Source organism: Terrapene carolina, unplaced genomic scaffold (genome assembly GCF_002925995.2).
Source record: "Terrapene carolina triunguis isolate 2854851 unplaced genomic scaffold, T_m_triunguis-2.0 Scaffold48, whole genome shotgun sequence".
NCBI classification, from domain to species: domain Eukaryota; kingdom Metazoa; phylum Chordata; order Testudines; family Emydidae; genus Terrapene; species Terrapene triunguis.
The window spans coordinates 5,209,036-5,236,053 of NW_020664399.1; the positions used below are offsets into that span (position 1 = coordinate 5,209,036).

Below are 27,018 nucleotides of genomic sequence, written 5' to 3' on the forward strand. Positions count from 1 at the left end.
TCAGTTGTGTCTTACCAGGAATCGCACCACCGTTCCAACCCTGCTGTCAAGAAATTCTCTCACAGGTGAGTGTTCACCCTTTGACAAGGGCAAGTTGGCACCTGCTATTGTCTTCACCCAGGCTGTACAAATCTGAAAGTAGATGTTTTAGAGAAGTCTTGAGTGAGCACAAATGTTTACTATCCATATAACATCTTTAATCTTATATTAATACCTTTATTCATGTTATTTTTAATTTTAATTTAGATTTATAGCAAATGTTAATGGGTGTGTGTATATGTATATTTAGCAGTATTTAGATATTTGGCTTATGCCTCTATCCAAGGAGACACTCACTGAATAACAAAACTGCATTATTAAATTATAATCAACTGTAAAACATCATGTGAAAGTGCAAAAGTTACATAATATAGAGAGTACTATTATATTAACAGAAAATGACCACAATCACCACTCTACAAAAAGCTTTAAAACTGAGCTGTCTATTCGAGACCTCAGAGCAAGTAAAGAGACCTCATCGCTATGCTTCTTCTAAGCCACTTATATGATTTCTATATTATAAAATTTTCTTATTTCCACTCACCTCCACATGTTCTTTCTCCACCTCTTTATTGTTTTTCAGTGTGCTTGTAATGGTCTTCTGACATTTGTTTCTCTCATCTTCTTGAGCCATATGTTCCTTCAGTTTGTGGGGGATTTTTATGCAAAAAATGATCCACAATTACAGACCACCGGTCATGACTGAGAACAACATTGCAGGATGTGCAAAGTAATTGTTCCCATCCACATGCAGTTTTGCAGGGAATTCTCTAGCACGAGAAGCCGGTGTAACCAATTTTGATGCATGATATGAAGGCCATTCACGTTGTGCAAAAGAATGAATATCCCTTTGCTCTTTGGTAACTTCATCCGGACTTGGCTGGCTACTTTGGGAAGTATTTTGTCCTGAAATTTTATCAACTGCTTTATAAACATGTCATGACTAACTTAATTTAATAGTACACATAAGGTTTTTATGCTGAGCCTCGCTTCTCACACAGCAGGAGTTCTGATGTGCACACACACATCAAAAGACTAAGAAATAAGACCACCCCCTAAAGATCTTCAACTTCCTCCTTCAAAAGGTGCATATGGGCAGGGATCAGGGAATTTGTTACTATCAAACAAATCTGCACTTAAAATTCTCAGTTCTTCCTACAAAAAATTATGTACACAAAACATGTTAGTGCACTTTATATGAAGTAAAGTGGGAAAAGATCAAAGTTAGTTCATGTTAATAGTTCTAACATTTTATTTGCCCTCAAAATCTTTTTTTTAATGGGTCCATAAAATAGATCCTGAGCTGTAATCTAGCCCATTTGTGCCACTCTGGCAGAGGAAAAAAAGTCAGAAAGCACATAGATCTTCCTAGCTGAGGATTCCCTTGATGTGTAAGGGTCCTGAGTACTCAACAGGCATTTCTTATGCCAATCCCTACACAGGAAACAAAAAGGGGAAAGGGGCACGGTCAGAGCATGCTACTGTGTTGATGATGGTGGGTCACCAGCTGAAGATCATCACTGGTGACCCACCAGCTGGCATATTTTGGAGTAGCATAGAGAGGCTGCTCTAGAGTATACTGGGGACCGGGCCAAGATAAAATAGGCCCCAGATTCAGGGAGCTGCATCCAGCTGCATGGTGGTGGTTCTTCTCAGCTGCATCCACTGGAAGCCAGTTACTATAGAGAATTGAATCTAACTGAGCACAGAGACAACAAGCTCCTTTTTACACTGACACAGTGCAAGGGCTGGGTCTCCCCAGAAACACCCTGGAGACCTGCACCTCCCTGCTGGGTGCCCCATGATATCGAGCGAGAGGGATAGAGTCTTGCGTGCACACCCGGCCCTGCCCCTGCCCCCCCAAGAGACAGTGACTTACGTCTCTTCTGGCTACTCTTGAGGCCTAAACTGGGGACCACTGCCCAGGAGCGGCATGAGACCATTCTCACAGCTTCCCTTTACCACCCCTTCAGAATCAATTATTCTGGGGGGGGGGGGGTCAATCTGGGGGGGGGGGCATTAATTCCACAGAATTCCTCCAGGAGTATAATGTTGACACAAGAACAAATGGCTATAAATTAACCATCAACAAGTTTAGGTTTGAAATTAGACAAAGGTTTCTAACCATCAGAGGGGTTAAACTCTGGAACAGCCTACCAAGGGAAGCAGTGGGGGCAAAAAACCTAACTGGCTTCAAGTGAGTTTGACAAGGGATGGCCAATCTGCAACTGCTAGCAGCAAATAGCAAATATCTCCATCAGCCAGTGATGGGACACTAGATGGGGATGACTCTGAGTTACTACAAAGAATTCTTTTCCGGGTGTCTGGCTGGTGGATCTTGCCCACATGCTCAGTGTCTAACTTATCACCATATTTGGTGTCGGGAAGGAATTTTCTACTGGGTCAGATTAGCAGAGACTCTGAATTTGTTTGGAGTTTTTTGCCTTCCTCTGCAGCATGGGACATGGGTCTCTTGCAGGTTTGAACTAGTGTAAATGATGGATTCTATGTAACTTGAAGTCTTTACATCAAGATTGGAGGACTTCAGTAACTCAGCCGTAGGTTATGGGTCTATTACAGGAGTGGGTGGGTGAGGTTCTATGGCCTGTGATGTGCAAGAGGTCAGACTACATGATCATGATGGTCCCTACTGGCCTTAAATCTATGAGTCCTGCTCATGAGGCTGTGTATGTAGAGGGCTCACTACAGTACAGTCTCACTCTTTTCACACTGAATACAGTAGCATCCCCTCCATGACACCATTGCCATCTGGGAATGCCCTTCTAGAGCACTACCATACAAGTGAACTTTTGTAGACTTCTGTGGGCAGAGCTGTGGATGGGAGTTTGAGGCGCAGAGGTGATTGGTGCTAGATATTCCTCTGCTGTGCTAGGGAAATTCAGTTGAATATTCCTTTCTTGTTTAGAAAAAACAAACTTGCTTTTTGTTGGGGGTGTTGGTACTCTGTCAGGAGCAAAGCTTGCTCCCTGTCTGGTTCCTAGGCAAACCAGCAAAGCTCAACCTAACAAGCCTTCTCCACATGGTTGTGCTTCCTGTTTTGGCCAGGAGAGTCTGTGGCCTTGTCTTGGCCTCAGCAGCACAGCAGCTGCTCAACATTTTCCCTGCTTCTAATCCTAGCTCCAGCCTGGTTGCAATCTTGCCCTGGCTTGCCTCCAGCCATTCATCTAGCTTTGTTCTAGTCCTGTTCCAGTCTTGATTCCTATCCACTCCAGTCTAGTCTTTGTTTCCCTGCCCAGCTCTCAATCTTGGCTCCAATTCTGACCTATGGCTTGGCTTCTTGACATTGACTTGGGCTTGGTGTCCCAGTTCTGACTTCTGGCTTGGCTCCTCAACCCTGACTCTGGCTTCACCCTCAGTCTGGTACCTGACTCCTGGAGCTTCACTTGCCGCAACTCAGAACTGCCAGCACAACCATCAGACAAGGTCCTGTTCCACCCACTATGTTGGCCACCCAACCCTCGCCAGTTCATAGTTTGAGCAGCCCACAAAGACCAGATGCAGGGAGGGTGCAGACTTAACAACATGGAAATCCCTTCTGGAATTACAACAGCAGGAATCCCGCTCACCCTTGTAGACTTGGTTGGGGCCTTACAGGAACTGAAGGTCTAGGTTGCTGCACTGAAAGACAGTACTGCTGCCCTGTAGGCCCAGGTGCAAACCTGGTGGTGACTGGGGACACCCCCCTAAACCTCACACCTACTGTCCCCACACCCAGCATCCCCCTACCTGACAAGTTCACTGGGGACCATGCCAAATTCCAGGAATTCTTGAAACAGTGCTGCTTGCTGTTTGTACTGTGACCACTATCATATGCCACGGACTGGTTCTGAGTAGGACTTGCAATTAGCGTACTTACTGGAGAGGCGTTGAGGTGAGTTTCCCCACTATTGGAGGGGCCTTACTCTCTTCTCAAACACTTTAAAGAGTTTATCCAGGCAATGACAGGCATTTTTGATGACCCTAGCAGACAGTGCACTGCAGAAGATGCACTCCAAGCCCTCAGGCAGGGGTCCCAGCCTGTTGCCTATACACAGCTGCGATTTGATGCCTGGCAGCTGATACCAATTGGAATAAGGCCACACAATGACATAATGTCTGGCAAGGATTCAATATTTCTAATTAAAAATGGATTAACTCAGGTGTAATCCCTTCAGGCCACTGAAGATACATTGTATTTTTAGTATGCAACCAGAGCTAGTGCAAGTGTCTCCTTGAGCTGGAAATTACTCCCCAACTTGAAGTGCAGACGTACCTTTAGTCTGCATTTTTATTAAGACATGTATTGTTCTTGCCCTTATCACTGGGAGGCATTCAGTTTCTATGATGACAGGTGCTAATAGGAGAACCTAGACAGATAGATAGATAAACAACTTCAGTGAAAATCATTGATATGCAAAAGTACACACTGGCAAATAACAGGATTCTGTGGGTATGTTCACTAAAAGTCAACCCTGTAATTCAGTCCCTATTGTCTAAGCACAATACTTATTTTACCACTCCTCTTTCCAACAAGCATTCATATAGCAATTAACTTTAATGATATTAAAGGGAACATTCCTCTTTTCCCTCCTGAGTATCCCTATAGTAACTTTCAAGTATTGTTCACCCCAACTCCCACAGAATGGCTGTGCAATGAATTAAGAATCAAGCTATTTGGAATGAGAATTTTAAACTTTGTAAGGTGTTTGTTTGCTTTTTCCTTTAGGTAATGAACATTTTGTTCTCTCTGAAGACTAGCTGTGATTTTAAAATGTTTTCTGAAATTTCTGGCCTGGAAGATTTTTACTGTAAGTTGTAAATATCTTCTAGCCTGCTAAGCAAAATAACTCTATTTCATGTTATTCCATTATATTCTGACATATTAAAGAAGAAAGATCATATTCCTCCAGGAACATCTTCATTACCCAGAAGCATCAAAATTCAGTAAGCAAAATGTTGCCTTATTCAGTACATGTGAGTATATATACTTTCATCAATAAACCTTTATATACCTTTCAGGCAGCACAATTTAAATATTGGGAGAAATAAATTGGGAAATGTCAAAGTTAAGTTTTCCTATAGAACCTAAACTCTGCTCCATTATCTGTTTATGTTATGATAGCCTTTATTCACACATGCCATACTATTTCTCAAATGTAATACAATAGCAAACAACTTGTGAACAGTGTAATAATATATTGCAATATTATTTTTGTTTTCGAACTATAATATTTTCATTGACCTATTATACTAGTATATGGAGTTAGAATACCAGCTGATTTATGGCAGCTGAAACTCAGGGATTTATATAATTTTAAAAAAATAACTTATCTTTCTTCTGAAGGACTGATTGTGCCATTCTTATTCACGCTGAGTAGCACCTGACTCCATAAGTGCATTTCAAATAAATCAGTGGTGAGATTTGTGGAATAATGTTCTAAATCAGTAAAGTTGTAGGGATCAGACTCCTAATTGTGTATTTTTATAACTTTGGACTTGGTTGGGCAACTCTTACACTGATGAGAACTTACTCAAATGAGTAGTTACAAAATGTCCAATTTGTCTTAGTGTGAGTATTCATGAATGCAAGGGTTGCTCTCTAGCACCAGCCATGAATATGTTTGTTTGTTGTTTTTTTTTCCTTGCCTTGTTTTTCACTTTCCCTGCACCGGTATGTTTCTTTTAATGTTTAAGATAGTGGATTTGATGTTCAAAAGAAGACCTCAATTTGCCTATCCCTCAGTATCTGCAACAGGGAGAGACCCAACAATTATGTAAGGCCCTCTATGTGGATCACACAGTAGGGGCATAAGCTCCTGGTGTATTCTCCCTCCTTGCTTGCATAAGGATTTGTTGCAAACTGGCCATTGAGATGCTCTGGCCAAGCTAGGCTCTAGAGCAAGTTGTGTTGACTGGCAGGGCATACAACCTAAATTATTTCTGAATTGATTAATTCTAGCTTAAATTAGGATTCAAATGGCAGACAAAGATTTTAAACTTGATTTAAAATTCAAACTTCAAATAAATGGGTCTGTTGTGAGATCTGCAGTAATTTATCTGGAAAAATGGTTGTTTTTTATGTGCCTCCCTTGCCTGCCATTGATTTAGTTTAAAAACATCCTGTAATTAATGTGTTTTTCTAAATTAAAGAACAATGTGGTGTAGATCAGAAAATGTCCTCAATCCAGAAACAGTAATAGTGATGAGGTTCAACAAGGACAATTGCAGAGCCCTGCACTTAGGACGGAAGAATCCCATGCATTGCTACAGGCTGGGGACCGACTGGCTAAGTGGCAGTTCTGCAGAAAAGGACCTAGGGGGTTTACAGTGGATGAGAAGCTGGATATGAGTCAATAGTGTGCCCTTGTAGCCAAGAAAGCTAATGGCAAATTGGGCTACATTAGTAGGAGAATTGCCAGCAGATCGAGGGAAGTGATTATTCCCCTCTATTCAGCACTGGTGAGGCCACATCTGGAGTGTTGCATCCCGTTTTTGGCCCCCCACTACAGAAAGGATGTAGACAAATTGGAGAGAGTCCAGCAGAGGGCAACGAAAATGATTAGGCGGTTGGGGCACATGACTTACGAGGAGAGTCTGAGGGAACTGGGCTTATTTAGTCGGCAGAAGAGAAGAGTGGGGGGAGATTTGATAGCAGCCGTCAACTACCTGAAGGGGGGGTTCCAAAGAGGATGGAGTTAGGCTGTTCCCAATAGTAGCAGATGACAGAACAAGAAGCAGTGGTCTCGGGTAGCAATGGGGGAGGTCTAGATTGGATATTAGGAAAAACTATTTCACTAGGAGAGTGGTGAAGCACTGGAATGGTTACCATGGGAGGTGGTGGAATCTCCATCCTTAGAGGATTTTAAGGCCTGGCTTCACAAAGCCCTGGATGGGATGATTTAGTAGGGATTGGACCTACTTTGAGCAGGGGGTTGGCCTAGATGACTTCCTGAGGTCTCTTCCAACTCTAATATTCTATGATTCTATGATGTGGATTCTCTAAGAGTATTGGAGACATTACATGGCCCAGAGCTAGAAATACTACTTACTTGCATGTTTGGTGTCATCAATTCCTTAAAACAATTTCTGCTAGAGAATATCACCTTTTTAGATATTGGATTTGTGATTTTGTTAAGGGGGCAGATATTGTTTGGTTGTTAAACTTTAATAAATATTTCTAGAGATAAGTAATATATAAATGTTCTGTACAGAAGAGTAGAAAAAGTAGAAGATATTTCTGTAGGACGAGATATCTAATAACTATAATGTGGTGGGGATGATCACTAGTAGAGAAACTAAGAGCTAGGATGGCAATGCAACAAAATTTGAAAAATGAAAACTAACTAAGCACATGATATTTTGTTGAATCTGGTTCTCATTTTTCTATAAATGAAAACTCTGGAATATTAGAGGTAAACAAATATTATCTGCTCTCTGACAGCTGGCAACAGGCCTAACAAAACTTTATGAATGCAAACATATTGTATTCAAAGAGCTGCCACATTCCTTGAAGAAGTTACTTGCAACAACAGTTACACTAGCTCTAATAATATGTCTAATAATGTTTTTGTTCATGAGGTTATTTAGGGACAAACTTTGTTGTTAGAGTTGCACAAATTCCATAGTTTCAGTAGGAATTGTTTAGAGGCAAAACTTGGTACTTAGAATGTAAAGTCTTCAAGGTGAAATATCTCTTAGAAAAATAATTTTGCCCTTCAGTCAAGGATAAAAACTACATCTCTGTGTGATATTATGTAGGAAGACTTTTATGCAACCACAATTCTAGTCTGAGTTTGCTGTTTTTATTTTTTAATTGCAGTGTCATGGTCTTCTTTACATAGTAATACCATGGTACCCAGAAAATCTGCTTTGTCTAGCAAACAAATCTTTAATTGATTTGCATGCTTTGTAGCTGATGATTGTACAGCATCATTGCTTTTAGACTCATAGATTTTAAGGTCAGAAGGGACCATCATGATCATCTAGTCTGACCACCTGCACATTTCAGGCCATAGAAAACCTCACCCACCCACTCATGCAATAGACCCATAACCTCTGATTGAGTTCCTGAAGTGACCCATGATCCATGCTGCAGAGGAAGTTGAAATCCTCCAGGGTCTCTGCCAATCTGACCCTGCAGAAAATTCCTTCCTGACCCCAAATATGGTAATCAGGCCCTGAGCATGTCGGTGAGACCCACCGGCCAGGCTTCTGCTTTATTTTGACTGAAACAAGCAATAAGTTAGTGGAATTGAACCAGGACACTTTTATTTTGCAAATTCACAAAAATATACCTAGTTGTTTTATATTCCTTTCCCCCCCCCCCCAGGTTCCTTCTGGTGTTCTTTATCATGTATTGCATTTACTTCCTTCTACTCTATGTAAGCATTAGTGTAGTTTTTTCATACAACAATTGCATTGCTTAATCATCAAATCCATTGGAATGTTGTTAGCAGCTCATAATTGACCTCAGCCCATAGATGGCAGCAAGAGGTTTCGCTTTCTTTTGATAAGACACCAAAATTTGTCTCTTTCCATATTTACTTTTCTGAAGCAGAAACATATAGAAAATGACAAATCCCTGATTTTTATTATTATTATTATTATTATTATTATTATTATTCAGAAGAAAAGTGCTCCCGCAACCCGCAGAAATCTACATTTCTCTTTTGAGTAGAAAACTTCTAAAATTAGTGTGCATGGAGATTAGAATAGCTCTATCAAACTAATGTTGTGGCTTTGAGAGATCAAGAAGGATTGGATTTCTGGATTCAGAGTGGTAGCCGTGTTAGTCTGTATCAGCAAAAAGAACAAGGACTACTCCTCGTTCTTTTTTTTTTTTTTTGGATTTCTGGAGTGAGTTAATTCCTTGCTGGAAGGGAAAAAATGGCAATAGCTTCTTACCGAATTAAGGTAATCAATATTGCACTCAAACTGATTCAAGAATTAAATTGGCACTACCCCTGGTGTGGATACTGGGTGAATTTAGAAACAGATTTAGTGAAATTTGGTGCATTTCTGGGTGTATACTTAGTCCTAGACTCCTTTGTTTACAATTTGTACATAGTTCAAATATGAACGATGAATAGATAATATGGCAAAAGCCACTGTAACAGCTTATACACAAGTAAATCCACATTCAGAACTCCAGCTATCCATAGCTCTGGATTCAAGTTCTCAAATGAAACTGCTTAGTTCTTTTCTCACTAGACATGTTTCCTTAGTTTTCGTATGCGTGAGTGCAGGCATCCCTACTCTATCTCAGGAAAGAATGTAGTGTGTGGTTTTTTGTTTTGTTTTTGGTCGGTCATAGCCTTGTTCTAAATCTATTAAGAAGCCGGACTTTTGTGTTTCTGTTTTTAAACCAGTCTTCTACTGTTGTTGGCACAACTTTACACCAATGCAATGTTGCACCCACAAAGAACAGGGGCACAATGAATGGCAGGCATAAAATTATTCCTGTGAAAATGAAATTCTGGTGTTGAAAACTAAGCCCCAAAATCTTTTTCTGGTCACTCTTTTACTTAGAGAATGTGTGTAACTCAAAGCCACTGGCCCACATGCTGGTGTCCAATCATACTCAGTGTCCACTTTGAGTTGTCTCATCTTGGATTCTGCAGCCAGTCAAGAGAGAGGTTTATTCCCACCCCCATACATAAAAAAGTACCACTTCCTTGAGAACTGACAGAACAAGAAGCAATGGTCTCAAGTTGCAGTGAGGGGAGGTCTAGGTTGGATATTAGGAAACACTATTTCACTAAGAGGGTGGTGAAGCACTGGGATGGGTTACCTAGGGACGTGGTGGAATCTCCATCCTTAGAGGTTTTTAAGGCCCAGTGTGCCAAAGCATTGGCTGGGATGATTTAGTTGGTGTTGGTCCTGCTTTGAGCAGGGGATTGGACTAGATGACCTCCTGAGGTCTCTTGCAACCCAATATCCTATGATTTTAGAATAGGTTTAAATAATGCAATGAATTATAGGTGGAGGTACCAAACATCTATAGTTAGTGTTACCTAATACGTTTCATAAGCCAAGAATTATAATGCATATATTTTGGCGTGTATATATACATCTTTTTCTATCATTTCACTATTATACTGCAGAGTTACTGTACAGCATATTTTAATTTTACTCCCTCCTCCCACCGGTATACTTGGACAAATAAAGTGTTAACTTATTTTACCTAATCCTATGTCTCCCATATTAATTATATACATTTACCTTGCTTTTGCAAAAAAAACAATTGTTACTTACATTTTTATTACATAAAAATTACTCTTAATTATCTCATCAGTCTCTAAAATGAATAGAAAGTTATTGGAAACACTGATTCATAAGAACACTTTTTTATAATTGTATAGGCAGGTGAACTCCATAATATACATAGCTATTTGAAAATTTTCACAAATATGCAGAGCTTGAATTCTGTCAATCACCAATAATATAACAAAGCTACTGCACATTCTGAATGTTGTTCAGAATATTTTTGCAACATTTCTTTAATAAGCCACAATTTTTCCTTCCATGGAAGTTGCCACACTATTGAAGGTCTGAGCATTTATACAGAGTAGAAAGGAAACATACTACAGCTCCAAAATGTGGGGGTGTTCTGACTGAACCGATCAAACCTTGGGGCTCTGGTCAACCTCTAGTTTAAAACAAAGGCAATTTCAGAGAGGATTTGAACTCTTTTCTTGTTTTTCCTTTGACTTTTTCTCTGTTTTCTGGGTTTGTTGTCCCTTTGAGCTCTACATTTTGGTTTGTTGGGTTGGGAGGGGAAGAGGAGAAATTGCCTTTAAAAATATTGGCAAAATGTTGCTGAAGAAATCTGGAAGAAAAATGTATTTGTATCTGAATGACAGTAGCCTATAGCACTTCTGAATGTTTTGTAGTGCCATTTCCTATATTGTTCATGCAAGAGCCTAGCAATAAAGCAAACATACAGAAAGTAAATTGAATCCAATGTTAGTGAGTGAATGTGTTGTTTGAGGGGATTCATTTACAGCACTGAATAGCAATGACTTGAGAGGCTTGTGACAATTGCCTGACAAATGATGCTATTAGGAATGTGTGGGTAGTTCTACACCTAAGTAGAAGGGTAAGGATGTCATGGTCCACTTTTGTGTCAACAATTTAATAAGCAGCAACAATTCTTACTATATTTTGGTCAGATCTTTCTATTACATTAATTCTTGCCCAAGAACATAACAATTCATTGTTTCACATACCAGATAACTTACAGAACTTCTCTGCTTAATTTCTACTTAGTTTACTTCTTGTATCCAATTTTCTATTATATCCTGATCCACTACACATTTTTCAAAAAAAGAGCTTTGTCTTGTAAGTAGCTGAGCACTCTGTACCCCTACTGAAATTAACAGGTGTTGGGGCCCAAAGTTATAATGATAAAATCCTACACTATGGTGATGCTATAAGATGGCATAGAGGCCATTAAACATAAAGAAGTTCTTCTGATACTAATATTGGCCCTCTCCCTAGCAGTAGCAGATTGCCCTGGCCTTACAGGTCAACTTCCTAGTGAAGGAGAAATCATTGAAGCAAAGTCTGACTATATTCTAAACTGAATTTGCTTTACTTACGCTGCCAGTGCTTGAACAGACCTCTTCCAGGAAGCTCAGCCCACACACCACTGCCCAGTTCTCAGGAAACTACTCTGCTCCAAGTACTGCCTGAAAATGCAGAAAATAAGGAAGAGAACGTTTTGCTATCAGCAAAGAACCACTATTCTAGTTCAGGAATAGGGAAATGTCTCTTTAAGTCATTTGTGTGTACTCTAGTGGTGCTCACTACACTTTGGTTTGGAAGCCACCAGAAACCATTTAAAGGCACAATACATATATATTTAGGCCTTGCATGTTTGTGTATAGTTGGTTAAACACTGTTATCTGGGACTAAGTTGAGCTAGTGTGGTTTCTTCAGATCTTTGATGTGTAAAGAGCAAAAGACAATAGTAGCCAGATTAACACTACAGCATTTCTTCAAAGACTAAAAACTAGTTTACATGAGGAGAAGGAGGTGTGTATGTTCCACTGGTTTTGGTCCTCTAGCCAGAGTGAGAGAAGACGCTCCATGTTTTCCAGCAAACTACTTCTTGATCGACTTTTTGTAGTAGCACTAAGCGGTGTTACACACCGAGCACTAGCCCTGATCTTGTCGGCATTATTCCAAATTGTTCTCACAGTGGTCGGAGTAAGACCTAGAGCGATGCCAAGGTCTACTGCATGCTAGCCTACATCAAAGTGCTTTAAAATGTCTAATTTAGTATCCAAAGTAATGGTTTTCATGGTTTTCTTGCTGCTAGTGGTACTGCTACTGCTAGGCACTCCACTATCACTTGCTGGACGTTTTTGACTCATGATACTGGATGATGCTCCTCCGGACATGCATGCATGTGCTACTCTTCACTCCCTTCAGCCTGGAGTGGGCGGGGTCATGCAGCATCAATCAACTATTGCAAAGGAAAGAATTTGGAAAACCCATGTCATTCTCCATGCTCCCCTACTGGAAGCCCTGTGGGTTTAGGCTAGGACTAGTTATGGAGGTTCTTACTTTCTTGCAGGTTCTTACTTTCACAGGAGTCCTGCTGGAGGACCAAAGGCATCTCTTCCAGGGTGCCCTGGAAAACTGGCCCCGCTGTATCTCCCCTAGTAACCATGCTCTCAGCACCCAGGCTGCATTGCAGTCAATGTAGTGAAAGGAGGAAAATAACATTTGCTTCAGGGCAGTGCCCCTCTCTGCTGTGTGCATGCAGGGGCAGAGAGATGCAGCTTGCATTAAAGTGAATGTCAAAGCTCCCATGGATTTCACAGACTTTTGTACATCTCTGTGCCGCTTCTCCCCTTATACAGAGAAGGAGGCACTGGAACGCCATTCCTGTAACTTGCTTTGGGGGAGTTCCGCCCTCTGTGTTCTTACCTCCCTCCAGCGAACGGGGCGGTGAGCAGATAAAACATGTTTTATTCTGTCGCAAGACAGCAAGGCAGGGCCTCTGCTGTGCACCACCCACAGCTGCTTTGCAGGCAGCTGGTGGCCTTGCAAGCGCTTGGTGTAGAGCCCTATTCCCGAACAGGGCTGTTGGGCCATAAAGCAACAGTGAATCGCTGGGGGTGGGAGGGGGTAGTGTGCACATGCTGTGTGTTTACAAACATACTGTATATACACTACAGTACTATAGTTGGGAGATGCCCCCGACTTAACCCACACAGGCACAGCCCACTGGCACTGCAGACAATGAGGCAGGCAAGGAGGCTGATGGTGCCGTAGGCTAGGAGAAGCACGTTGCACAGCAGCAGCGGCAGCTTCCTCTACTGTGCAAGCACCAGGGGCGGGGGGCTCAACCCTCGGCCCACCCACTCCACCCCTTCCCCCAAGCCTCCACCCTTAACCCCCTCTTCTCCCCTCATGTCCTCCCCTTTACTCCGCACGCTGCATTCTCGCTCCTCCCCGCTCCCTCTCCTGCCTGTGGCAATCAGCTGGTTTGTGGCATTCAGGAGGCAGGGGAGGGACAGGGAGCCTGCGCGCCGTGTCCTCACTCCTCCGCCATCCCTCCTGCCTCCTGAATGCCGCAAACCAGCTGATTGCCGCGGGCAGGAGGCGGGGGAAGCAGGGGAAAGGCGCTGATCCGCAGGGTCCGCCGGTGGGTGGGAGGCACTGGGGGGAGGGAGGGCATAGGGAGCTGATAGAAGGGCTGCCAGCTCTGAACAAAGCAGGCAGCCAAATGATGTTATAGCGGAGCATTGCACAACTTTAAACGAGCATGTTCTGTAACGGAGCAGGGACATAAGATCGAAACAATGTTAAGCGAGAGGACGCTAAGTGGGGAGTTACTGTATATTTACTAACAGAGGCCCTGATCCTGCACTTTCCGTGTAGCAGCCGGAGGGGGGACATGCCGCTGCTTCCAGGAGCTGCTTGAGGTAAGCGCTGACTGGAGCCTGCAACTCTGAGTCCCCCCTCTGTGTCCCAACCCCCTGCCCCAGCCCTGATCCTCCTCCCACCCTCTGAATCCCTCATTCCCAGCCCGGGACCCCCTCCTGCACCCTTAGCCCCTCATCCCCAGCCCCACCCCAGAGCCAGCACCCCCAGCCAGAACCCCCCATGCCTCAGCCCGGAGCCCCCTCCCACACCTTGAACTCGTGATTTCTGGCCCCATCCCAGAGCCTGCACCCCCAGCCGGAGACCTCACCCCTTCCCACACCCCAACCCCCAATTTCGTGAGCATTCATGGCCCACCATACAATTTTTATGCCCAGATGTGGCCCTCGGACCAAACTTTCCCCACCCCTGATCTAGACCCAACTTACTGCTGCATAAAATGAATTTCAAACCCTAAAATAACTTTTAGTTAAAAAATAATTGGCTTTTTTTGAACACCATAGAGTAATGGATGAGCTATATTCCTGAATTCTTTTTGTTCTGGAAATAAACAGGAATTGAAAATTGTAACAACTTTCTATCTTTGTGCATTTTTAGTGCACCAATTGCACTAAAGTACCACAGTATATTTTCCTACAGTACACAAAGCCATAAAATGGACAAAGTCATGAGGTGTCCAAGTACTTATTGCCTAGATTCTGTTGTTAATGGCATTATATAAATGACTTACATATACAGTAGAACCTCTAAGTTATGAACACCAGAGTTACGAACTGACCAGTCAACCACACACCTCATTTGGAACCAGAAGTAGACAATCAGGCGGTGTATGTGCGTATGCGTGCGCACACACACACACTACTGTGTTAAATGTAAACTACTAAAAAAAAGGGAAAGCAGCATTTTTCTTCTGCATAGTAAAGTTTTAAAGCTGCATTAAGTGAATGTTCAGTTGTAAACTTTTGAAAGAACAACCATAACATTTTGTTAAGAGTTATGAACATACAGGAGTAGGTGGGTGAGATTCTGTAGCCTGCGTTGTGCAGGAGGTCAGACTAGAAGATCATAATGGTCCCTTCTGACCTTAAAGTCTATGATTCAGAGTTACAAAGAACCTCCATTCCCAAGGTGTTCATATCGCTGAGGTTCTAGTGTATGTTAATGCCATTAATACACAAAATAGAAAACACAAACAATGACACTCAAATTTGATATGTTTTTCCTATCTAACCCTTTAAAGAAGAATTGAAGAGTCAGTGGGTTTGCTAATGATATAAATGTTTTTTATATATTTTATAAATGTTCTATATATTTAAAATAAATGACAAAAAGCTTCTAATTTCTTAACAAACTAGAAGGGCAAAAATCCTTGTTTGAAAAGCATTTACTAAAATGACAGAAAATAATTGCTTCTGAGAACGCTGACCTCAGATGAGGATATTTTCCTTTGCCACTCTTACTGCAGTGTGGAAACCATATTCCATATTATGACACACGGTCCACTTTGGCTTTCCTGCAAAAGTTCAAATCTTATTTATGATGCCTGTCAGAGGGTGACTGGCCCTTTAAGGGGAAGACAGATGGATCCAGCCTCATCTGTAACACACCTAGCTCACCTTCTCAGGTGGAGAAATGAGCGAAGTCATGTGAAGGGCAGCTCGTGGCTCAATGAGGCCTTCTTCGGGCAGAGTGTGGGAGAGAAAAATCAGAAGCCTCTGGAGAGCGAGAACAGGGAGACTGCATGTGGGAAGCCCTGGGAGTCAGTGTTTGGTGAAGGCTAGGAGAGATTGAAGAGTGTTTGAAGTTTGAAGAGAAGACAGACCCTCAGGAAAGAGGGGCTCTGCCCAGCTTGAGACTGGGTGGAAGATGCTTTTGTTTGATTTTGAACTTGGATACTCCAGAAGGGGTTGACTTTTTCTTTGTTGACTTCAGTAGAGAGCCAAGCAAGTCTCTGCAGCAACCAAACAAAGTTAGGTCAAGAGATTCAAGTTGTGTGAGAGGAAACTGATGCAGTGGCTAGCTCAGAGCCAGACCAGGTAGGTGGCACTGTTGTATTTTCATGTTACTATACGATTTTAAAACTGTAAAGTGTCAATCTCAGGAAGGAACATACCTCAGGAGTTTCACCTAGGCTTTCTGCACAGTTGACTCCTAATGCAGGTTACCTACAGACAGCTTTAACTTAAATGAACTGGGAGAGAAAATTGAAATAACCAGCATTCAAGGGCATACAAATGGACATTTTAGTATACTTCACTCACCACCATCTATTTTGTTTTTGACTCCATTGGCATCATTATTAAACCCTGTAACTCCTTGGTCAAGATAGATGATGATTATTCACAGAATGGAAATCCTTATGCCTAACTCCCATTCATCTGAGGTTAAATATAACTGCATACAATTACATTAAAATAACATTATTATGGTTGCAAAGTCAAGCACTCAAAAGTTAAGACAGTCAGAATTAATGCTGTCAGTGCAACCTTAATTTGCCCCCCATGTACGTGTGTATTATGAGACCATCATTAATTCGATGATCACATACTACTTTGCTTCATTCACAGGATGGATGGTGCTCAATTAATGAGCAGCTATTCAATATTTTGTTTTATACTCACTCTTCAATATATGGCTTTGTCCAGCCAGTCTTAGCCCCCCATGGGGCTTTCTGTCAGTGTCACTCTTCCCTCTCCCCAACTCTTCCATTCTTTCCCCCTTCCCACAGCTTGTTCTAGTCTCCTGGCCCATCCAGTCCTAGCTCCTCATCCAATTTCTCTCTCCCCTACCCTGCCCTCCCATCCCAAGCTTTCTCATCCAATCTGTCTTTTCCCCCATCCCTTTCCTGGCTCATTGTCCCAGTGTTTTTGCTCATTCAGTGCCAGTTCTCCCACAACACCTGAGCTCTTTGTCAGATCTGCCTCCCCCCGCTATTCACCCACCGCTCCCACAAACACACACACTGGTTCCTAATCCCAGTCTCCCCCCACCAAATCCCATTCTATGCTGCACCTCTAGTCCCAGTCTCACCAGGCTCCTTATCCCAATATTCTCCTTTCCATCCCCCATCTGGCTTTTGTCCCTTTTGCATTCAAATCAGACAGCTGCCTGCGTGATAGCAGGGAGTCATTGAAAGCACAGGAGACCGGGTTCCCTGCTCCCATGTCTGTTGCCTGGCCCGGACGTAGCCTGGAGCATTTGGGAGCAGAAATTGCAATGAAAGCCCTTCTGAGCCCCAGGAGAGCATGTTCAGTTCCTTTTTAGGGATGGCATGTGCACAGTATGCTCAGCACTAGGAACTATGAAAGGCTCAGGCATGCTCAGTGAGGATAGAATCTTTGGCAAAACAGCTAAAATCTAAGAAGTCCCTACTGACCATGTGTGAAGAGCAATTTTTTCCCAAAGTCTTATAATTTGGACAACTTTGGATGGAGTTTTACAGGAATGGGGAAAGGCATATACCTGACACAACACCCATCTCCTTGCCAATTTAAAGTTCCTACTCCAAAGCATGGGAGTGCTAGAGTATTTCAAAGAAAAGGTCTCAAGAATTCAATATGGAGGAAAAATATTTCCCCCTTCCTTGTTCTCAGAATGAGTTGAACCATTTTGGCTGAAATTTTCCTAAATTATATATTAGCTTGAGGCAGGCACCCAGCATGGATAATTGCTGTCTGAATGGCTAAAGTTTTGCAAAGTTATAAGCAACTGAAAAAGAGGGTCTTATGGGAAGTGTTGAGACACTGTAAAAATAGATGGTGGTGCCTGCCTTTAAGAGACCAATGTTTAGACACCCATTTTTAATAATATAGCTCATGATTTTCAAAGACATATTGTGTTTAAATATGTTCACTTATCCAGAGCTGTGCAGGTTCTAGCCACTTTATTCCTCTTTGTTTCAACGCAGCATGTGATGGGGCAGAGAGACCCTACATCAGCAGCAAAGGGGTCATGGAGAGCCTATGAGCCCAGCTAGCCCCACCCTGCTAGCCTTGCAACCAATGCCAAGCCTGGAGGAGGGAATAAAAAGTGAGAGCCTAGCTCAGTTCAGGGTTGACTGGCCAGGAAGGCGGTCAGAGCTCTGCCTAAAGGGAGCTTTGCCTGCAGAGTTGCAGACCGATAGGTCTATTACCTGAAGCAGCCACTGAGGAGGAGCATGTAGATTTCAAGGAGCAAGCAACACACCACTACGACTGTTTGGGAACCATATCCAAAGGAAAAAAAGGGAGGAATGTCCCATAGGAAGACTGGTGAACAACATAGTAGTGTGTTAGGTTTGCTTTTTGTTTTAGAACATTTTGAGGCTAAACCCCTCCACCCACCACCACTACCCTGAAAAGAATAACACCGAAGGGACAACTAGCCAAGTGACAGGAGACTGCTTTAGTGGCCACTGCAGGCCAAGACTTCTTCCCTCCGGGGAGACCCACTTGAAAAATCCACAAGGGGATGCTGCTCCAGCCATTTGATTATGATAGTTTTAAGCTCTTTACATATGCCTAGAGGCTAACTGTGGGGGGGCTTATTATAAACTTGAACAACAAGTAAAATTAAGTTTCCAGTTTTCTCATTAGGACACAGTTATGGCTGACCTTGTTATGGCCGTGTAAAAGGTGGTCTCCACCGACCATTGCCAAGTTTACAATGTACTTTTACAAGGCACAGCTATAATTAGACTTGTTGTCAGAGGCAGATACAAGCCAGGTGGGGAGGGGTATATTTAGCCAAGATATTGGCTAACTAAAGAGATCTGGAGTTGAACGGTAAATGCCTTTTGCTTCTTGAGAAGCTCACTGACTATATTCACGCCTATAGGTACTTTCAGAACTTACACCAATCCACTAAAAGGTCCAGCTGTTCCATAGGTGAATTGTTATTGATCTCCAAAAAATAGAAGATGCCCTTTTCTACAGAGGAGACAATATGAAGTGGACTGGACCCCATTTGCGATGGAATGGCTGGTGTAATGAGTGATGGCACCAGGGAGAAAAAGGAATCTGGAAAATCCACTTTTCTAAGTAGAATGAAAGTTTGTGTTGATCAGTACTGAAACAAAAAGGCTTGAGCTTCCTCCAGTTTTCAGTTCCCAAATTAAGTTTATTAAGGAGTACATCACTCTGGCTTCCTAAAACTTCAATCAAGAACTACCCAGTTCTCCTCCTGCTGGGTTTACGTTCCTGATCTTGGGGAACACAACTACATGTTGGCAATTACCCTTGCTACAGCAGCAGAGGGTTTGGGGGGAGTCTGACAAGAACTAATTGCCAGAAGTGGTGAGGCCTCCTGCTGCCTGAAACTATCACAATATCTCTAAGATTTTCTTTTTCTTCCATTTGAAAGGATACATCTTTCTTCTTCTAAACTTCTCATTAAAACTCTTATTTATAGCTGGACTCCAGAGGTGTCAATAGAATCATATCATAACTTTTAAAAAAATTACCTATGGGCTCAGTATGCAATGGACAATTTAGAGTCCAAATCTCTTATCCAAAACTCATAACTAACTCAGTTTAGTTGTATAGTGTTGCTGGGGGAAAATCCCACTGAATTTCTGATCCTTAGTCACACTATTTGCAGATAGCCATATGCAAGAAAAATGTCTTGTCAGATAAGCCTAAAATTTATTTAACAGATTACAATCTTTTCCACTGTAGTATATGTTAAATGCCAAATGTGGAATGGTTATTATGAGCAAAAAGTAATACCAGATTAATGTGATAAGATAAAATAAAGAGAACCATTTTTCATGTTGCACTCAGAGAAACATTGGATAAGAAATTAGAGGTAAATATTTTGGGCTAGTCCTTTCTCTTTGGGATTCATAACATAAATGAAAGGTACATTTCTCCTTCTTTCTTTTGGTCTCTTTAGATAAATGCTTGTTTTATATTGTATTATATAGAGTACTCATGGTAGGCCAGCCGGAGCAATGGCTGAAAGAATAAAGGAATCTGCACAGATTTTTTTTTCTTCAGACTCCACAGAGGCTTTTTTAATTCAATAACTGATCATAAAAGATAAATTCCCTCAGCTACAGTATGTGTGTGTGATAGAGAAGAACACCTGTCTGTTCTGCTCAAACCTCCAGATTCCCTGAGCTGTGTTCCTGCTGCTATCTCCAAAGGGAACCAGGTGGGTTCCTGCTGCCAACTAACCTTAGCACCATTCCTCCTGGATTTTTTGATGATCAATTAGGCCTTGCTACTGGGTTCCATACAAACATCTGACAGCCTCCCCTGACAATCCAAACAGTCTGGGGAATTTGCCTGTGTAGGAAAGAGTTTTAACGGAGTGGAATAGAAATGCATGCTGTAGTACGTCTCTGATTTTTCTGCTATACTGATCTCCAGAAAAATCTGTTTCCATGGGGTGCTGCTGGTAGAGAAAACATGTAGGTGTTGATGGCTTAGTAATGAAACATGGGGAAGTGCCAATCTCACGATAAAGTACTTAAGCATTATTGAAAAGATGGAAAGAAACTGTCACCACCAGTGCCCTGTTTGGGAATCCAAATAGAGTGGAGTGGGACAGTGACACTCAAGTAATAAAAAATCCCCCCAAATCCCATGTAGAATGTGTATGTGAGTGAAACCACTAGAATGAGATCTCTTCGTTTTCTCACAGAATTTGTTTGATGTGAAATTGATAGCAGTGTTTTTCCTCTAACCGAGGCTGATTAGTTAAAATAATGTTGGTTTTGCATGTTAAATTGTTAATACACTGTATTTTAATCTTTGAAGCTATGGGGTCTTATTCACCTTTATATGCTGTTCCACGTATACCATTTTGGCATTGTAACAGATCCTTAAAGTGGCCAGCATAGCAGTGTAAAGGGGCCATGGTGTCCATTCTGCAGAATGTGGAGGACAAGTCACTTTAAGTATGATATAGAGTGAGCTGACCTCTCCTTGTTACATCTGCACTACTTAAATGCATATGTGCTAAGGATGAACCTAGGAAGGAGCTATGCACTGAAATGCTGGTGCCACAATTCTTAATGTGTACTTGAAGCTTGTTCTTCTTTCCAATAATCTGAACACAGAATGAAGTAGTGACATGATCAAATTAGCCTTCTTGAATGAAGGCATAACATTTAAAACTTTCATGAGTCTCATTAGTGGAAATCAATTGTATCTTTAATTACAGAAGCAGTTCTTATGTGCTAATACCTCCCTCTCCTTGTACTGTTGATCTTTGTCACTTGATAATGTACAGAGACTGTAATGCCTGTGCTGAAATCATTTTATTTGTTCAATAGCTCATTCCCTCCCCCCCCTCCAGTGTTTTGGACTGAAAAATCGGGTTAGATAGTGATAAAACAGAATATGTGCAGTACTCTAATAGCATGCTATCTCTCTCCTCCACATCTCAGTTGGGTCACTATCAGTACTGAGGCCCATAATGAGTGATATGAACTACACATGTCCTATACAAAGGAGGAGACTGCTACATAATACAATGAAATTATAAACAGCTGTTTAATAACAGTCTGTAGTTTTCCAGAAGAATGTGGACTCTGAAACAGGTCTGATATTCAGTATAAAAGCAATGCATCACACGAGAGAACTACAAGTCTATACACAGGACAAACCCCCATGACATATAATTAGAGTAGGAGATTAGTAGCAGCCCATATCAAAATCACAATGTAGCCTGGCTCAGAAGAACCTGTTTAGACACAAGATATTCCACTATTTTTCATCAGTCACACACAAAAATAGCTCTATTGCTCACTTTTCCAATAGTGGACCCTATACGTGTGGTGTAATACATGTAGCAAATTAAGAACAGAATTGTCAAATCTATTTTTTTTCCAAATCTTTTCTAATTTTCACTTCTCTGAACATGATATGAATGGCAATAAAGAGCTGCTTGTCCCTAAAGCTATAAAAGGTGGTGATACTTTCCACGTTCATTGTGAATAAATTAAAAACATCTATCAGGCACCGAACGGACTGCTTAATTTTATTATTTATGAAAATGAGATCTCTACGTTTTAAAATATGACATTAAAATCAATATAAAATACAACGTTTAGTAACTACTTCTAGGAAATGTTTGTCAATGTACATTCTAGAAGAGAATGAGTAAGAGAGAGTGATTATTTTTGCTACCCCCAGGAGCAGGGCAGGATCTGAATTGCACACACAATCATAGTTTGGTCCTTGCCTGAGAACTCTGTGACAAAAGCAATCCGTGCCATATAATGGGCTGGTGCAGATTGCTTCCCCCTTTGTATTGGCTCAACCACATTGGCTGAATCAAAGTACAGGCGGTCAGCAAGGACATTTCACCCACCACCCAGCATTGTAACCCTCAAATTTGACCTGTGCAGAGTAATAAGGAGGCACCTTACTTCCCCTTACATCCCTGTATGGGTGCATAGACAGGATAACAACTGAGAGACTTTAAAAATATTAAAGAAATACAAATAATCAACAGTGATTATAAAAAGGTCCACTTGAATGTAGCTTTGAATTATTAATCATGTTTGTTACAGTACAAATATTTATGGTATGGAGCCTCTATGGCTTGTTCTGGTCTGCTTGCTGTAGTTTGTGAATGGTGGTGGTCTGATAAATTATTAATCAGTGCACTTGAACAGTTCTGGAAGTTGGGAATCACAACGATGAAAGTGAAGGGTAGCTAGGTAACGTACTGTGTAGTTATTTTTCTCTGAAAGAATGAGGACTGTGGTTAGAGATAAGGATGGTCAGGGCCAGTTCACTTAATGCTGCCAACCTGCAGTTTCTAGAAGCTCCATCCCAGCAGGGGCTGGTTAAAATTCTAGCATGGTATTTTCTACTCAGCTTCAGTGTCACCTGGTTTGGAGTACAAGTTAATGGTTGAACACTCTGTGGAGATAATGAGGATTCTGGGTAAATTGCACACATACCAGTACTATACATAATTCCTAATAAACCTCACTCTAAAGAACTAAAACTTGTCCCATAATGGCATGGCAGTGCTGTTTTAGGTAGACTGTGGAGCAGAGGGATTCTGTGGTGTCCAAACTACCTTTTGTATCATTCACTATTTTGTGTACCTGTTACATGTCCCCTCATATTTGTCTCCTTTTTAAAGTAATGAGTCCCAAGCTTTTCAATCTCTCATCATATGGAAGGTTTTCCTTGCTTGTAATCTTTCAGTTCACCCACTCAAAAAAGATATACACCTCTACCTCGATATAACGCTGTCCTCGGGAGCCAAAAAATCTTACCACCTTATAGGTGAAACCGCGTTATATCAAACTTGCTTTGATCCACCGGAGTGCGCAGCCCCGCCCCCGTGGAGCACTGCTTTACCGCGTTATATCCGAATTCGTGTTATATCGGGTCACGTTATATCGGGGTAGAGGTGTAGTAAACTGACTAGAACTAGAGGAAGGATTGTTCAGTGGTTAGGACACGAACCTAGGCCATGGAAGACCTGGGTTTAAGTCCCTGCTTCCCCCACAAATTAATGTGTTACCTTGGGCAAATCACCTATTCTTTCATTCACTCCATTCACCATCTGTAAAACAGAGCTAATAGCACTTTTTCTTTGAACATTTGCCCACACAGATCCCACTCTAGGTGCACGTGCACATAACATCAGATTCTTTTGGCCAACAGTGACTGTGGAGTTCTGCATACACTCTGCGTCCTCAGGCTCCTCACCTGCTTGGTAAGGTGGGCTCATTTGAATAATGTGTGTGTTAACACAGTCAAATGCAAGGTCATGCATCCAGGAACAAAGAACATAAGTCACACTTACAAAATGAAGAACTGCAACCTGGAAAACAGTGAGTCTGAAAATAACTTAGGTGTCATGGTAAGTAGCCATTTGAAAATGAGCTCTTAGTCTGATGCTGCAGATAAGTGGGCAGACATGATCCTTGGTTGTATAAGCAGTGGAATATCAAGTAAGAGTAGGAAGGTGATATTACCTGTGTATTCAGAGTTAGTGAGACCATTACTGCAATACCATGTCCAGTTCTCATGTCCACACTTCAAAAAGGACACTGACAAACTGGAAAGGTTCATTGTTCACAAAAGAGCTACAAGAATGACTTGAAGTCTGGAAAACCAGCCTTATAGTGAGAGACTGAAAGAGCTCTATCTATTTAGTTTATCCAAAAGAAGATTAAGGGGTGATTTTGATTACAGTTTACAAGTACCTACATAGGAAGGCAATTTCACTTCAGCCAAGCTGACAGGCAAAACAATATCCACTGATTGGAAGATGAAGCTAGACAAATTCAGACTAACAACAGTCTGAACATTTTAACAGTAAGGGAAATTAACCATTGGAACAACTTACTTAGGGATCTGATGGATTATCCGTGACTTTCTAAATGATATGCTATAGCTCAAACAAAAGTTGTGGGCTTGATACATAAATTATTGTTTGGGGTTCTTTGACCTGTTATGCAGGAGCTCAAACTAAATAAGCATAGTGGTTCCCTCTTGCCTTAAGAATCTATGCATCATCTGTCATTTATAGCTATGCTAGTGGTTGTGTTTCTTGTACTTAACATCTTAGGAATGTCTGTAAAATGCTTAGACGGCCCCTGATTTTGACTATTTGTCCATTTAAAAAAAACCAACTGACCTCCATTCTACACACACCTGCTGTTCTCTAACGTTTATCATTGTAAATAACTTATCTCAGAAACTGAGGCTCAGACAATAGTATTGCTAATGAATGCTATATTATTTCAAATGTTTGTGCCCTCATTTTTGGTCTTTTTTCCCAGCTTTGAAAGTGGGACTTTGAAAGGTCTGGACCTTTTAAGAGAAAGAAGAAAATTTCTTCTGTATAATTAACCGTATGTTATCTGTAATAATGTAGCATGCTAGAAATATATTGAAGGCACAATCATTTATAAGAAATTATTGTGTCTTTTAATATACTTATCTGCAGCTATGAAATTCTTGGCATAATTTTCCACCTACACATGGTCTTAACAGATATATATTCAGAAAGAGGCACAAACTCACTGCTTATGAATCATTGGCAGGAGAAAAAACAACAACTCATTTTCATGACCATTCATCCTATGTTGTTTCACTGAAATTTATTTATTTACATGTTTGTTTTTCATTGTATAAAATTAAAGGAACCTTTCACTATGTGCCAGGGTCTATTATGCATAATTTAAAACACCCACAACGTTCATTTAAATAACACAGTCTCCCAAAAAATAAAGCCAACCATTAACTAAGAATATATTACTATTACTCCATAAGGCAAGATGTGCACAACTAAGGGAACTTTGTGCTGTCTTGATTTGTCAACAGATTCTCTGTCAGATCAAGGGGGCTAGAAAATTCCAGAGGCTCTGGTATTGAAAAATCCCCTGACAGAAGCCCTCAGACAATTAACGTACATATGGACTGTTAGCTCAAGGACCTAATATGCCTTCACTTCTGTGGATGGCATAGGTGCTGGAACTAGGTATCTTGGGGGTGCTGCAGCACCCCATGGCTTGAAGTGGTTTCCATCAGGTACAGGGTTTACAGTTTGGTTCAATGGCTTTCAGCGCCCCCCACTATACAAAAAGTTCCAACACTACTGGTAGATGGGAATGGAAAGAGCGAGAGATGGCTACTGAGATAGCTAGGGATTAATATCAGCACTTCGAATAGTACCTGGTGTGAAATATTACTGGTGACAAGTGTTTATTCAGCCACCACTGCTAAGCCAGCATAGTCTGTTCTACCTGAAACTTCAGAGCAAACTTCCAGACTAGCCACATCTAGGGTCTGGTTCTCTCTTATTTAAGTCAATGGCAAAACTCTCCTTGGATTAAATGGTGCAGGGTCAGGCACACAAAGTTCACTACAATAATGCATTTGGGTGTCAAACAAGGCATGGGGTGACTGGCAAGGTGGGATGGGGATGGGAGGAAACACTTCTGGGCACTGCTGCCATATGGGAATCCAGCAACAATCAGGAATCCAGAAAATTCTGAATTTTTTTTTTTCTTTTCTTTTTTTTTTTTTTTGGTCAAACAATGGGCACATTTCAAAAGTGGGTGCCCTCAGGTGGCTGCCCAAATCAACTAGCATCACAACCATATTAATAAGCAACAAAGAGTCCTGTGGCACCTTATAGACTAAGAGACGTATTGGAGCATAAGCTTTCATGGGTGAATACTCACTTCGTCAGATGCATGTAGTGGAAATTTCCAGAGGCAGGTATAAATATGCAGGCAAGAATCAGTCTAGAGATAACGAGGTTAGTTCAATCAGGGAGGATGAGGCCCTCTTCTAGCAGTTGAGGTGTGAACACCAAGGGAGGAGAAACTGCTTTTTTAGTTGGCTAGCCATTCATAATCTTTGTTTAATCCTGATCTGATGGTGTCAAATTTGCAAATGAACTGAAACTCAGCAGTTTCTCTTTGAAGTCTGGTCCTGAAGTTTTTTTTGCTCCAGGATGGCTACCTTTAAATCTGCTAGTGTGTGTCCAGGGAGATTGAAGTGTTCTCCTACAGGTTTTTGTACATTGCCATTCCTAATATCTGACTTATGTCCATTCATCCTTTTACGTAGGGACTGTCCAGTTTGGCCAATGTACATAGCAGAGGGGCATTGCTGGCACATGATGGCATATATTACATTGGTGGACGTGCAGGTGAATGAACTGGTGATATTGTGGCTGATCTGGTTAGGTCTTGTGATGGTGTCGCTGGTGTAGATATGTGGGCAGAGTTGGCAACCATATTAATGTACTGAGCGGCAACCAGTACATGCAGCCTTAATTCTGTCCCCATCAAATATTGTACTAGATAGACTGAACTGCCAGCAGCTGGTAATGACTTTCCACACTTTGTTCTTAGCTGGGTTTTAAGCAGTGGTCTAGAGCTCAGATTCCATAGTCCATTGCTCATTACCAGTCATCTGAACCATCCATTCATCCAAAAGCACAGCTATATATGCTCGATCTTGCTGAGTGCTATTAACAGTCAGCATCTCGGCTACTGTTTTGAATAAATAGTGATGGCTGAGATACAAGTCTCATGTTGTGCCTGGCTGACTTAAGCAGGAGTTTTATATGAGTAAGGGCTGAAGAATTTGGCTTAAGGTGTCACACAGTGAA

General features: G+C 41.6%; 1 pseudogene; it reads right to left on the reverse strand.

Moving 5' to 3' along the window:
* On the reverse strand, positions 1-26,891 carry LOC112116090 (annotated as a pseudogene).
* Positions 26,892-27,018: the final 127 nt, after the last annotated feature.